Source organism: Notolabrus celidotus, chromosome 19 (genome assembly GCF_009762535.1).
Source record: "Notolabrus celidotus isolate fNotCel1 chromosome 19, fNotCel1.pri, whole genome shotgun sequence".
In the NCBI taxonomy this organism is placed as follows: domain Eukaryota; kingdom Metazoa; phylum Chordata; class Actinopteri; order Labriformes; family Labridae; genus Notolabrus; species Notolabrus celidotus.
The window spans coordinates 10,448,013-10,460,498 of record NC_048290.1 but is presented as its reverse complement, the minus strand read 5'-3'; positions in this window follow the sequence as shown (position 1 = coordinate 10,460,498).

The window sequence follows — 12,486 nt, the reverse complement described above, 5'->3', positions numbered from 1 at the left end:
CTGCTACCAGAGTTTAACCTCCTGCCTCTTTACAACCTGTTACTTTTACACTTGATTTTTTTTTAAAACCCCTTCAACCCCTTCGCCTTTTTTTCCATTGTGTCTGCATTTGGGTCCACACTCCCATTCTTTCATACACACATCTCTACAAGCAGTGTGTCTTGCATAATTGTTTACCACCTTTGGACATTTTCACATTTAACAGTTTTACAATCTAGAACAGAAATATTTTTGTTTGGATGTTTTACCAATTGACTAAAACACAACAGCAGCAGAAAAGTTGATGTATGCAAAAGCACTAGAAGGCAATCAGTGACATCAGATCTTAGTACGAACCAAAATATACTCAAAATACAAAAAATAATCAAAGCTTTAAATGACTTTATTTGTGCTCAATTTGAAAACCCAATAATATTCCAATAAATGCTGCAAGGTCATGGACTTTATTCTATTGGTCCCCATAATATCAAAATGAGCCCATTTTTATTCTAGTTGCAAAAGTGGGAAATTTCACAGTGAACCATGACCATAATCATTCTGTGATACTCATTCTCTACCAGAAATTACACCACTTTCATTAGCTAAGAAACCCCAGATGGGACCAAAACATTACAGTTGTATACAATGATGTTTTAATCAATGTTTAATTTAAGCAAACTTAGCTGCCAATTTTTCACAAGTTATAACTGTAGCATTTTCGTTGTATATGTTTGACCTAAAGCAAATGAAAACAAGTTGTGGACCCAAATGCAGACAAAGTTAGAGTCTTAACTTGTCATTGTTAAATAGATAAAAGCCCTCCTTTTAATGTCTAATGAAACCATCTAACAACTACCCACCCCTGCACACACACAACATATTCATCCACATCACTGTCCATAGGTACACAAACACACACACCTATGTAAAACAAAAATACACTGCACATTTGCCCTTCCTTAGTGTCCTTCACACATCCTTCAGCCTGATTCTTATTCCATACAAAATGCAAACACATTGCCCCTTCACCTCTGATCGCTTCTGCTCTACATACCTCCCTCCCTTCCTCCTTCCCTCCACATCTACTTCCTCTTTACCTCCTTCCCTCAATCCTTCCCTTCATCTGCAGGCCGACTGTGGCAGCCGTCACACTGCGCAGACGTGTCTGCCTGTCTGCTTTGATATAGTAGCATCAGGTTTGCCTGATCACCAAGGTCAGGGACAAACAATCTATTCAACCCACTCATCATTATTAGGGATATAAATAAATTTAGGATGGGAGACTGCACCTTGAACTCTGATCCTTTACCCTTTGCTCAAATTTATCTTTTTACCATTTTTTCCCCCTGTTGCTTGGCGACAAAGGTGCCTCCTCCTCTACCTCTCTGGAGGTCCAAATGTGCAACAAATCCATTAAGAGAATGAGATGGATGCCACTTTGCATATGCAATATTCAAAGATACAGTTCTATACAGAAAAATACCTTTTTTCTAAGATAGAGTCAGACTGTAGTGGCACTTTTACTGTGTGGATTTATAGATCAAAGAACAACACACTTTTTCTAGGTTAAGAAATGTTAGAAATTCGTATATTCTTTGCCAATTTTGCTTCTTATGTTGATCACTTACAATGCTTCAACAGTCCTTTCCCAATTATAATTTAATTCAGTATTTTATTATTATTCTTTTTTAACATTTTCATTCTTTGTTTTTGGCCTTTTTGCCACCCTGTCTGCATTTGGGTCCTTGATCCTATTGTTACATCCCACATATTTCAGGCCATATGTTAATTTTTTCACATTTTCCAACTGTGTCCATAATCCCCCCTTTCAGGTGTATCTCTCCTAACAGGTACACACAAAGAGGGAAAATTGGAACTGAACTATTACCACAGTCGTCCTGCATTAATTACGTTGTTACATTAGTTACATATCATATTCTTATTCTTGTTATTTTAATTATTAAGAATAAAACACCAATAACCTCTAAGTAGCAATGGTTGATGGTTTGAAATTAACACATTTGAGAGTCCACTATCACTGGACAGACTGTGAGACCAAATGCCTCAATGCTGCCCTACACCCACTGATATATAATTTGCCATGGTTTAAACAGACTTTGGTAGAGATTCATTCTGATAAAGCATTGATGGTGGTTTCTATCAAAAAACCGTTTAAGTACCATGGGAAGAATTCAGCTTTGTATGAATTTGTCTGTATGTGGGTTACAATCAAAGTTACACCATGTCAAATACATTGTCTAAGCTTAAAATCACAACATGCATGTCACCCTCTGTACTGTATTCTGCTCCTGTGTTCACAATATTTCAGCGTCTCCCTCTTGCTTTTGTCCCTGATCTCCCCCCCTCCCTCCCTTCCTTCCCCCAGAAACCAAATTATAAAATCATCGAGAGCATGATGAGATTGCTGCTCGGTTATTAATCTTCAATAAATACATCTTGACCCAGGGATTAAGTGTATGCCCTCTCCACCCCCTTGTCCTCTCCACCACCCACCACCACCACCACTACCACCCCTCCTTCCCCAACACACACAACCCTCACTCACTCATCTCTCCAGAGATCCTCTGACATGAATTATGAAAAAAATGAAAGAAAACAACAGCAAAGCGTTGAGGGAGAGAGCGGCTGGACCGACTGTTCATCCCTGGATTGAGGGTTGTGCGACTGATGGTGATGCAACCTTGGGGGGGTCCTCGGGCTGAGGCAGGATTACGCATACTCTCTGGGAAACAAATAGCATGGCTTGAAACATGAGGGAGTAGACGCAGCATAGTGAGAATTGAGAATTCTCAGGTATCTATTTTTTCGAATTGTTGCAGCATGCTCATATCTCAGAAATTCAGCAAATCCCACAAGTTCTAAAATTACAGCATCAGGTCGTATTATCGAATATACTTCAGCTGTAATGAAATACATGTTGTATACTACTATGCAGAACTCACCAAACAGGGCTTTATTTGACAGAAAAATCCATAAATAGAAGGGCTATTGAGTTTCTACAATTGTGAATACAGTTGAACTATGTCAAATTGTTGGAAAATAGTGTATATGAGTGAAGACCCAAGTGCAGGCATTATTGCAGATCACCTGAAAAATGGGTTTATAATGCTAAATTCATCAAGTCATCAGCAAAACATGAGTAACAGGAACAAAGCAAGCGTATATGCAAGATGTAAAGAAGTAACCTAAAGAGAGAGAGAGAGCAGCAGAGCAGATTATATACACTGAAAGTCCAATGGGATAAAAAAGACAGGTGTGTCAGCAAGTGGGGATGATTTGATGATCAGGTGAACAGGTGGATGTGGGAGTCGGGTGACCTGGATATGTGTTAAAGTGCTTGGACATCTGGTTGACAGGTGGACAACAGGTCTCCCTAAAAACACACACAATGTTAGCCAAATGGGTGTGCTTTACTGGATGTATTGTGCCTTGAAAGAACTGAGTAGTGTTGGTGCCAGCTGACGGGTTTGCCTGTGCCTGGAACAAGGAGACCCTGGACTTTAACATTAAAGCCAGGATGAAATTAAGTCATCAGTGGCTGCGTGTGTGTGTTGAACACTTTTATCCTTTGTCTCTTCCTCTTCTTCTTCATTGCCCAATTCACATCCATTACACCTCTCTTTTCATTCCTGTCTTTTTTGAGCACCTGCTTTTTGGAGACTGGCTAACCAATGGAGGTTAACCAAATACATTGCTTTAATTAACACAGTGCAATGGGCCAAACCATTTTTGCATGGAGGGAGAGTGGAAAAATGTCAAAAGGGGGGGGGGCTTTGTTTACTGTATGACTCAGATACGTACACTTACAGAAGTTTGGTAACGTCTTGTTGTAACTTTCATACTCAACCCAATAGATATATGTCAGTCCTCCCCTACTACTCTTTGGAAAAGGCTTTTACCATTCCTATGATAAGAAGGTTTTAGTGGTTGCTACATGCTCACAATCTGTTTTCTCTTTTTCCCAATGCCTTATAAGGGCAGGTCTGAAATCCATAGCATAAAATTGAAGTTGGTTGACAAAGGATAACACCAAGTGTTACTCTGTAGTCAAATGTACTCTATCGAGTATCACAACAGAGGCGGATTTGAAGCCACCAAGAGATGTACTTAAATTAGATCCAACAGATGACAAAAAATTTTACATCTGATAGAAAACCCATTGTAATTGTTTGTTGTGGATATTGGTATGTTCCCAGGTTATTGAGAATATATATGGTGAAGTGATATACAGTGTATTCAGATCTAATAGAAGTTTGCTCATTTAAAAGCCTGCAATCCAATCTTAAAATACAATCATTCCCCAAACAGAGAACTACTGTAATAAGACTGAAAGCACTGGCATTCACATTCTTGTCTTTAGATTGGCAGTGGGGGAAAAAACACTCATAAACCTCAACATCCTGCCCTCTATGAAGCAATATTCAAATTAAAACACCAACAAGCAAACATGGAGGGCTTGTCCTCCCTGTCTCCCCTTCCCTTCCCTCCCTCCATTTCAAAAGAGGGTTCCTCTCCTTGCTTTGCCAATTCATCTGCCGGCTTCAAAACAACAATTATACAGAGTGATTTATTGCCTCCTTCAGCCAGAGATCAGAGCAGATTCTGAACCAAGAAGACCCTCTTTGAAGCTCACAGCACGTGTTAAAGCTGCTTCGCCGCCTGATTCCAGTGCCTCTGGATGCTGGGGTCTGTATTTGGGTTCTAACTTTCAGGATGCAGGAATTCTCCACTTCCCATCCCTCTACCACTCCTCCCCTTCTTCCCTGTGTCGCCCAGCACTGACAGCTGAGCAATGGCCTCTCCTGGTTGTAGCGATAATTGAAAAGCGTGATGGCTGGGCCCGCTGCTGAAGCGACCATCTGTGAGTCTGAGTGGTTTGGTGAGTGTTGCATTCGTGGGCGGGAAGGTCGAGGGTTATGTGAGAGCCAGACAGACGCCCGTGGGGAGCAGTTAACACCTCATAGAAGCCAAAAAGGCCCTGGGCCGGCCCTTTGCTGAGCCCAGGCTCCTAATGAGAAAGCGGGTGATTAACCCTCTGTGAGGTGAATATACAGTAAACACGTGCTGTTAACAATCCTGACATCAGAGATAAGACAGCAAACCCAAAAGAAACAAAGTTAAAACATTGTAATTGAAAATGCTTCATGTGTAGTGCCTTTACAAACCCAGCTAAATCATTGCCTTTAGATTTTTCAGAGGAATTAGTTTGCGATAAACCAGCAGCATTGTAGATAAAAGATTTATTACCTATAAAAAATCAATTAATGCTGTAATGATTGCTCAATTATTCAGAAGCTACATGGAAAATTAATTAAACCCAAATTCAGTAACCATTCATCAAAACAGTCATACTGAGCAAGCTGGTTTCTTTTCTTTGCTTTCTATTATTAAAATGTGGTTTAAAAAAAATAAACTCACTACAAAAAAAATAAAAAAGGAAAAAAGAACACAATAGTTGGCTGTATAACAATAATAATTATTCATATAGTTTTGATGTCATACTTTTTGTTGTTTGAAGAAATATAATGCCAGCAGTTGTTTGTTATTTGTTGTTTATAAAAAGGTTAAAATTGATAAAAACAAAAAAAGAGGAAAAAATAACATTTTTTTATTTTTCATCCTTTGACCATATAAAGTAAAGTATTACCATTAGAAGTAATTTTTGGCATTTATATGTTGCACGTTGTTTGTATTATTTTAGATGTTTCATCTAATTTTTGTTAAGAGGATTAAAAACTGTAAGAACTGTGTTAATGTGTCATACTGTTTAAACATATCACTTGCTTTACAGTCAGTACTTTTTAATATTTGTCATAATAAGTTAAATTTTTTTGTCATTAGAGAACATTTTTGACTGATCATTTTTACAGCATTGTATATTTGATTTACATTTCATACTGTTCTTGTTGTCACTGATAAATAGATAAATGAAAAATAATAGCTTTCCATGTCAAATTTGAAGGCCTCAGGTTCACAAATGTCTCAAACAAAACTGCAAAACAGTTGCACACGATCTTACATGAACACACGCGCTGTCTGAAAATCAGTATGCATCTCATGTACACCCTCCTGGGTTAATGCCTGTATGAAGTGTGCATTAAAGATTGCATAAAAAATGACAAACATCTTCATGCCAGCAATGAGAAGAAGCAAGGAGTGATGCATTAGCCGATACATTTCTAATACCAATGTCCCTGAATGCATCTCTGTCAGCCATTGCGGACAGATTACAGGATATTGCATTCCCGTCTATGAGTGAAATGAAGAGATAATTATGCAGCCGAACGGGTGATGGAGAGGTGGAGCTGTGATGGATTTGATTAAAGTTGTCAGTAGAAACACACGCTAATGACCGTGTTGATTAGTTAGATTGCTTTAATGCGGCTGCTGCCGTTAATCTACACACTGAAACAAAAGTGTACTGCTGGTCAGTGCTGGGTGTGCAGTTTGTTTGTATTCATGTGTGTGTGGGTGGGTGGGTGCAACATTAAACCTTTTCAGACCAATCATTAATATTCAGTTTGATATGCATTAATATGCAGTTTAAGTGAACTTTCTTTTTCTCACATAAAGGGATATTTAAAAAAAATATCATACTTTATTAAATATATTAAAAACATATCTTTTTTTTTTAAGTTTCATGAAAATTCTTTTTTTTCTCTTCCTTTTGGAGCACATTTATCTTTCCCATCTGTTCACGCCACTTCACACCCACAAATTCCAGACCACTGCAGGATCTCTTTCATTAACATGCTGCTTTAATTGATTGACATCTTCACAGATAATCCACCCTCCTCTCTCTCCTCATCCCTCTCATCTTTCTGACGTCCAAAAAAATAAAAAGAAGAGCACCCCGCTTCCTCCATGCATGCATACATTTGCAAACATTCACACACATACACACACTCACACACAACCACATACACACATGCACGCACCAAGCGGCCTCCCCTCTGCTGCTGCTCCATTAGGTCTGAATTGTAGCTGTGATGTGTGGGACCCAGGGGAGGTGTTATTGTCAGAGCTGATTTACTCAGCACCATCTGACACAGAGCTGGGGGGGGCTCTGGAGTGTGTGTGTGTGTGTGTGTGTGTGTGTGTGTGTGTGTGTGTGAGTGAGGGAGAGAGAGAGAGAGATAGAGAGAGAGAGAGAGAGAGAGAGATAGAGAGACAACAGGCGTATGGCCAGGCTTGGAGTCCTTTACAGAGAGGACATGGCAACAGTCATAGCAACAGTTTAACAGTTGCTGCAATGCAAAGGGCAACCTTTACAGTCAATGGAATAGAAATGAGTTGTTATCACCATGTAATATTTCTCAATGATAAGAGCAGGTGCTGTTGTGAGAAATATATATTTATTTTTTTACTATGTGTTATATGATATCCACACAAAGATATCCCACAACATACTTAAAGGAATGTCTGTGTTTAACCCAAACTTAAGCCCATTTTGTTTAATTCTAAAATTTTAAGAACATTTAAGCCATAAGAATACCTAAATTCAGGGTTCGTATTTGGTTTTAGACAAATCCACATATTCTTTAATCATTTAGGGATTAGACATTTCAAAACAAAAGTCTCTTTATTTGCATGGTGGATTTGATTGCTAATCCAATCACAAACTTTTTTTTACAGGGAGAACCAATCACAGTTCTCTTTTCTTCACTGTAATCTTTATGAGAAGTAAAGCAATATGGTGTCCAGACCTCAAAGTGATTATCAGGTCATTTTTCATTTATATATGATTGGATTCATGATGATAATAATAATAAAGGCATGCAATAATTTTGTGTCCAAATAACATCAGATACTTAAAAAATATTGTGATAGTCATTTTGATAGACTGCATTAGGGCGAATAATGTCCCTGCATCATGATTTTTTGCATATTAAAGATATTAGAATTCTGAGAACAATGCATGGAGTTGAAAGTCGAAGGGGACACATTTAGGACTTAAGAGTAAGATGACAGAAGTGGTTGGGACAGAATATTCCCCTCATCCTTGTGTCGCCAACACCTGCATGATCTTTAAAAAATGAACAGAATTTAAAATTCCACCTAATTCTGGGTAAATAATAGCAACCAATATCATAACTATGTGATTTATCACTTTAAATTATTATTATTATTATTATCATTATTGAAAGTTTTTAGCTTTTCCTGCTACAGAAATTACTGCCTATCACCTCTATTCATTGTATTTCATATGAGAGCCCATGAGTCATAGTTTTATCAATCCATTAACTTCTAAAAGAATAAATATAGGCAGCAAAATAACATCAACTAAGGGTGCTTTCGCACCCGTAGCTCATTTGCTTCATTGCTTTTCAGATGATGAAATGATAGTGTTAGTGACAGGGCATTTTTCCCTGCGCTCCTTTTGTGTTTACACTGCAAAATTGTAAAGCCGGCCACAGCACACACCATCGCAGGGCTGCCCTTATGTCACAGCCTTCATTTCCCACTGCTAGATAAGCAAATGCCCTGCATACTGGTCACACTTTGCATCCTTGGATGCCAAATTAACCCATGGTCAACTTCCAAATTGCCAGTTAACCTACCAACAACATGAGTCGTGGGTCGACTTGAAGCAGCGAGGAGGTCAATACTTTATCGGCATTTGGGCAGATGAGCATATTTGTCAAATGTTGGACACACCACTTATTGCTCTGCCAAGCAGTGTCACGCAAAGGCCAAGAAACTCTGACTATAAAGGTGGATGTTCCACTGATAAGAAGGACAAATTCCTCTGGTTCAATGAGCTGGACGTTGTTGGGCTATCGCTATTTTTATGCCAACTACCTCACCTATTACTGCAGTGGGTTGAGTCAAGTTGCTGTTTGTTACAGTTGCTGTGTTGTTTGCGTTCTCACAACAAACCGCTCAAGGGTTCGAATGCAAGGGAGCTCGGACCTCTCCTTCTAGTTGAGGAAAACGCCCCATTTCTGAATGACGTATCCAAAAGATCCAAGAATGAAAGCACCCTTAATGTCATGCTTTGTTAGATTAATCTCTATTCCCCTCTTTTCCCCAACCATTTACTTAATTATTTTTTAGCTCCACCTACGTTCATATTGTTGTCTCTAACACCTCGCTCAAAACTTCTTTCTCACCTCCTGCCAGACTACAACCCATCTGACAAATTGCATACCCAACTTAATCTAATTCTTTCTGCATAAAGTGCTGGATTTGAACTCAATTGGAAAGAGTGGGGTGGGATAATCCACACTGTTTGCTTAGAGGAGTTCATTCCATGGTCTCCTAAATCCCACACCTGCTGAACGACAGACATTTCACAGGTGAAGGTAAGCGTGAACATTCACTTGGAAAATAATCAACATAACATAACATGTTGCTAGCTTGTGAGCTAATTAGTTCCATAAATGATCAAAATAGCCATGAAGTAAAGTACTTCCTGTCATTACCTGGTGAATAACATTTATTGCTTATGTATAAAACTTATTTTACCATCCTGTATTTGATGGTACTAATCCTTCTGAATTAGCTGTCAACTTTCCTGTTCTTGAGTGAGCTAATTGTTTTGCTAGCTTGGAGAGCTCCCCACTTCATCTGTAACACTGAAATTGAATTAAATAATAGTAGTATAGCGAGAGTTTTGGTGAGGTATTGTGACTTTTTAGTGTTAGTCTACTCCTAGCTATTGAGTCAGCAGTTAGCCTTCTAGCTACAGTACTCCAGCTGTGCAACTTTCTCGTGCTTTCTCAACAGACCTCTATAAATGTACAATTTATAACAATTTAAACATATTAAGCAGGTTTACATGAGAGTAGATGGTTAAATAAGAAATTGAATACTTCTCTGCTATGCAACAAACTGCCCACTCTAACCCTAGATACAAACAACCTGGTAAACTGACCAAGGCAGGTCTCTATAGGAGATTAACACACCCTTTCACACTTCACTCTCGCCGTTCTGTCTTTGCCAAACACTCTTTGGGTCAAGTTACACACCTTTAGCTTTTGCGGGGCAACAGTGATACCTGCGACTCAGCTGGTAGGATTGTGCCGAATTTCCTGTCCGGTGTTCCTTTTCTTGTTCTGGGAACCTGAGCAGCAAAGGGATGGGGGCATGGGGCTTAAAGGTTGAACTCTGCCAGAAAAGGTTTGAGGACAGATGGCTATTAACTTCATGCATGTCATACTTCTACATTTGAACACATAAACACACAAACACACACAACCACCCAGAAACCAACGCATGCATCAAAACAGTGTTTGGATGGCAGGAAAAGTGTTGACATCCTCAGTAGCAAAACCAAGTGTACAGAACTAATATCATATTTAGGCTACTAAAAAAGCAACAAAAGTGAAAAGATTCTTATCACAAAAATATACAAAATGACACCTTGACCGTATGTTTTGAGTCCGCAAGAATCCGTCAGAACTCTTCTCGTGGCAAGTATTCTTCTAGCTGACTGCTAACTTCGCAATTTGTTTTCAACATATGCTTTACCTTTAAAAACAGGCTTGGTAGGAAACTGTTCCAGGTGTTGATTCATGTAAATGTACCAAATAATGCAATATGTAAGAACTTGCCAACACAAACACAGAGCCATACCATATTATTCACCATATGAATGGGAGCGTAGTTCTGACATGAACCATAATTGCTAGCTAGCTTGCAAAATTAGCGTATATTTCACTATACAAGGTTGGGGATGAGTCATCAAAAATGTTAATGTTTTGAGGAAAAGATGAAATGCTTAAATATTAAGACTATCTCTAAAACTACTTTTTAAAATGATGTATTGGCCCACATACTGCCATATAGGTATTGATCAGCACAATCAGCTGATCAGCACTATTGTTCAAATGATCCTGGTCAACAGTGATGTAGCTCAGAAACAAGCTTCTTATGTAAATACATAAATGTTGAATGTTAAGCAAAATGTTAGCAATAACAGAGAAAAGTGTATGTATCACTTCATAGTCACATACAACCATGCAAGTGTATTTGCACTCACCCATATCACAAGCCATTGACGAGGCAAATACATAAACACGCATCTGTGTACACACTTACACGTTCATGCACGCGCCCACCTCCACATATACTGTTTAATCTACTTAATTGAACCTGACTTTGAATAACTAAACAAATGAGGAAATTCACAAGGGGCACTTGATCCCTTCTCGGCTAATGGATTGGAGATTCCTTTCCCATCGGAGCATTTGGGCAAACAAGAGCCAGTAATCTCTGAATTGATGAGTTGACTCTCTGTCTGCATCAAATTTCTCCACTAAAGAGCTGTTGAACCCCTGATGTGTTGGTAGTTAGCCAGAGACTCAATTTGCAGACTCTAGGCTTGCTCAGGTTTCACTATCAGTGCGGTCATACGCTAAGAGAGGTAAATATATAGGATCAATGCTGAGGGATAACCTAGTTTCTTGGCACATGTTTGTACAAAAATAATGAGTTAGAAATCAAAGTATGACCAACATACCCGTATCATTATTTTTAAAACACAAGTAGTTTCTAGACAAAGCTCCAAGTGGTGAGGCACCACTATTTTAAAGTACCCAATTACCCCTCCAGAATATCGGTCTGCTTTTAAGTCTCCAATGGTAATACGGGAGGTGCAGACTTAAATTTTTCAGGCCCCTCCTTGCTAAAATCATGTATCGGTTTGAGTCTGTGAGGCAGACATATCCTCTAGTCGTAAAACAAAACTCTTTTTTATCATAGCATATTATTAGGGATGACTCAGGCTTAGACCAGTTCCTAGTTATGCTGCTATAGGCTTAGACTGCCTGGGATCTTGACTCACAGAGCTCCTGTCTCTTCCTCCTGTCTGGTACATTTGGAGTCTGAGTACAATTGACTGGTCACGTTACAACAGGCTTTGGTTTATGTAGGAACAACAGTTAATGTGGAGAACAAAAGCAGGTGGAACTCGCACAGCAAACACAAAATGCTAGATGATTATTGCCCATGGGTTCCACGATGACTGTTTTTGAATCTTTCCCAATATTTTTGTTTCTTTTGTCTAACAGGTTTCCGTGGATCATCACCTGTGACTCTAACTACCTTTACTGACTTATACTAACATTTTCATTATGATTGTTTTTGTTGTCAATATTAGACAAAGTTCCACCATTATTCTGGCATCGCTACTACAAGTCTCTCTTATTGGTTGCCGTCTCCCAACCATCCGGTTCTCTTCTTACTCTCTGCATCTCCTCTATCCCACTTTCTCCACCCATGCAGTTGCGGCAGAAGACTGTTCACCAATGAGTCCAGTTCTGTGCTAATTGTATGTGTGTTAAAAGGGAGATTTTCTTGGTAGTGCTTGGTCATTGGTAAACTGATGTCAAGCCTCTGTAAGTATCAAAAAAAAAAAAAAAAAAAAAAGAGTACAATCTTGACCAGTCTTTGTGTGAAGCGTCATTAGATAACTTTTGTTATCACTTGGCGCTAAACTAATTTAAAATATGAATGAATGGTTAAGACCACTCATGGTTTCTT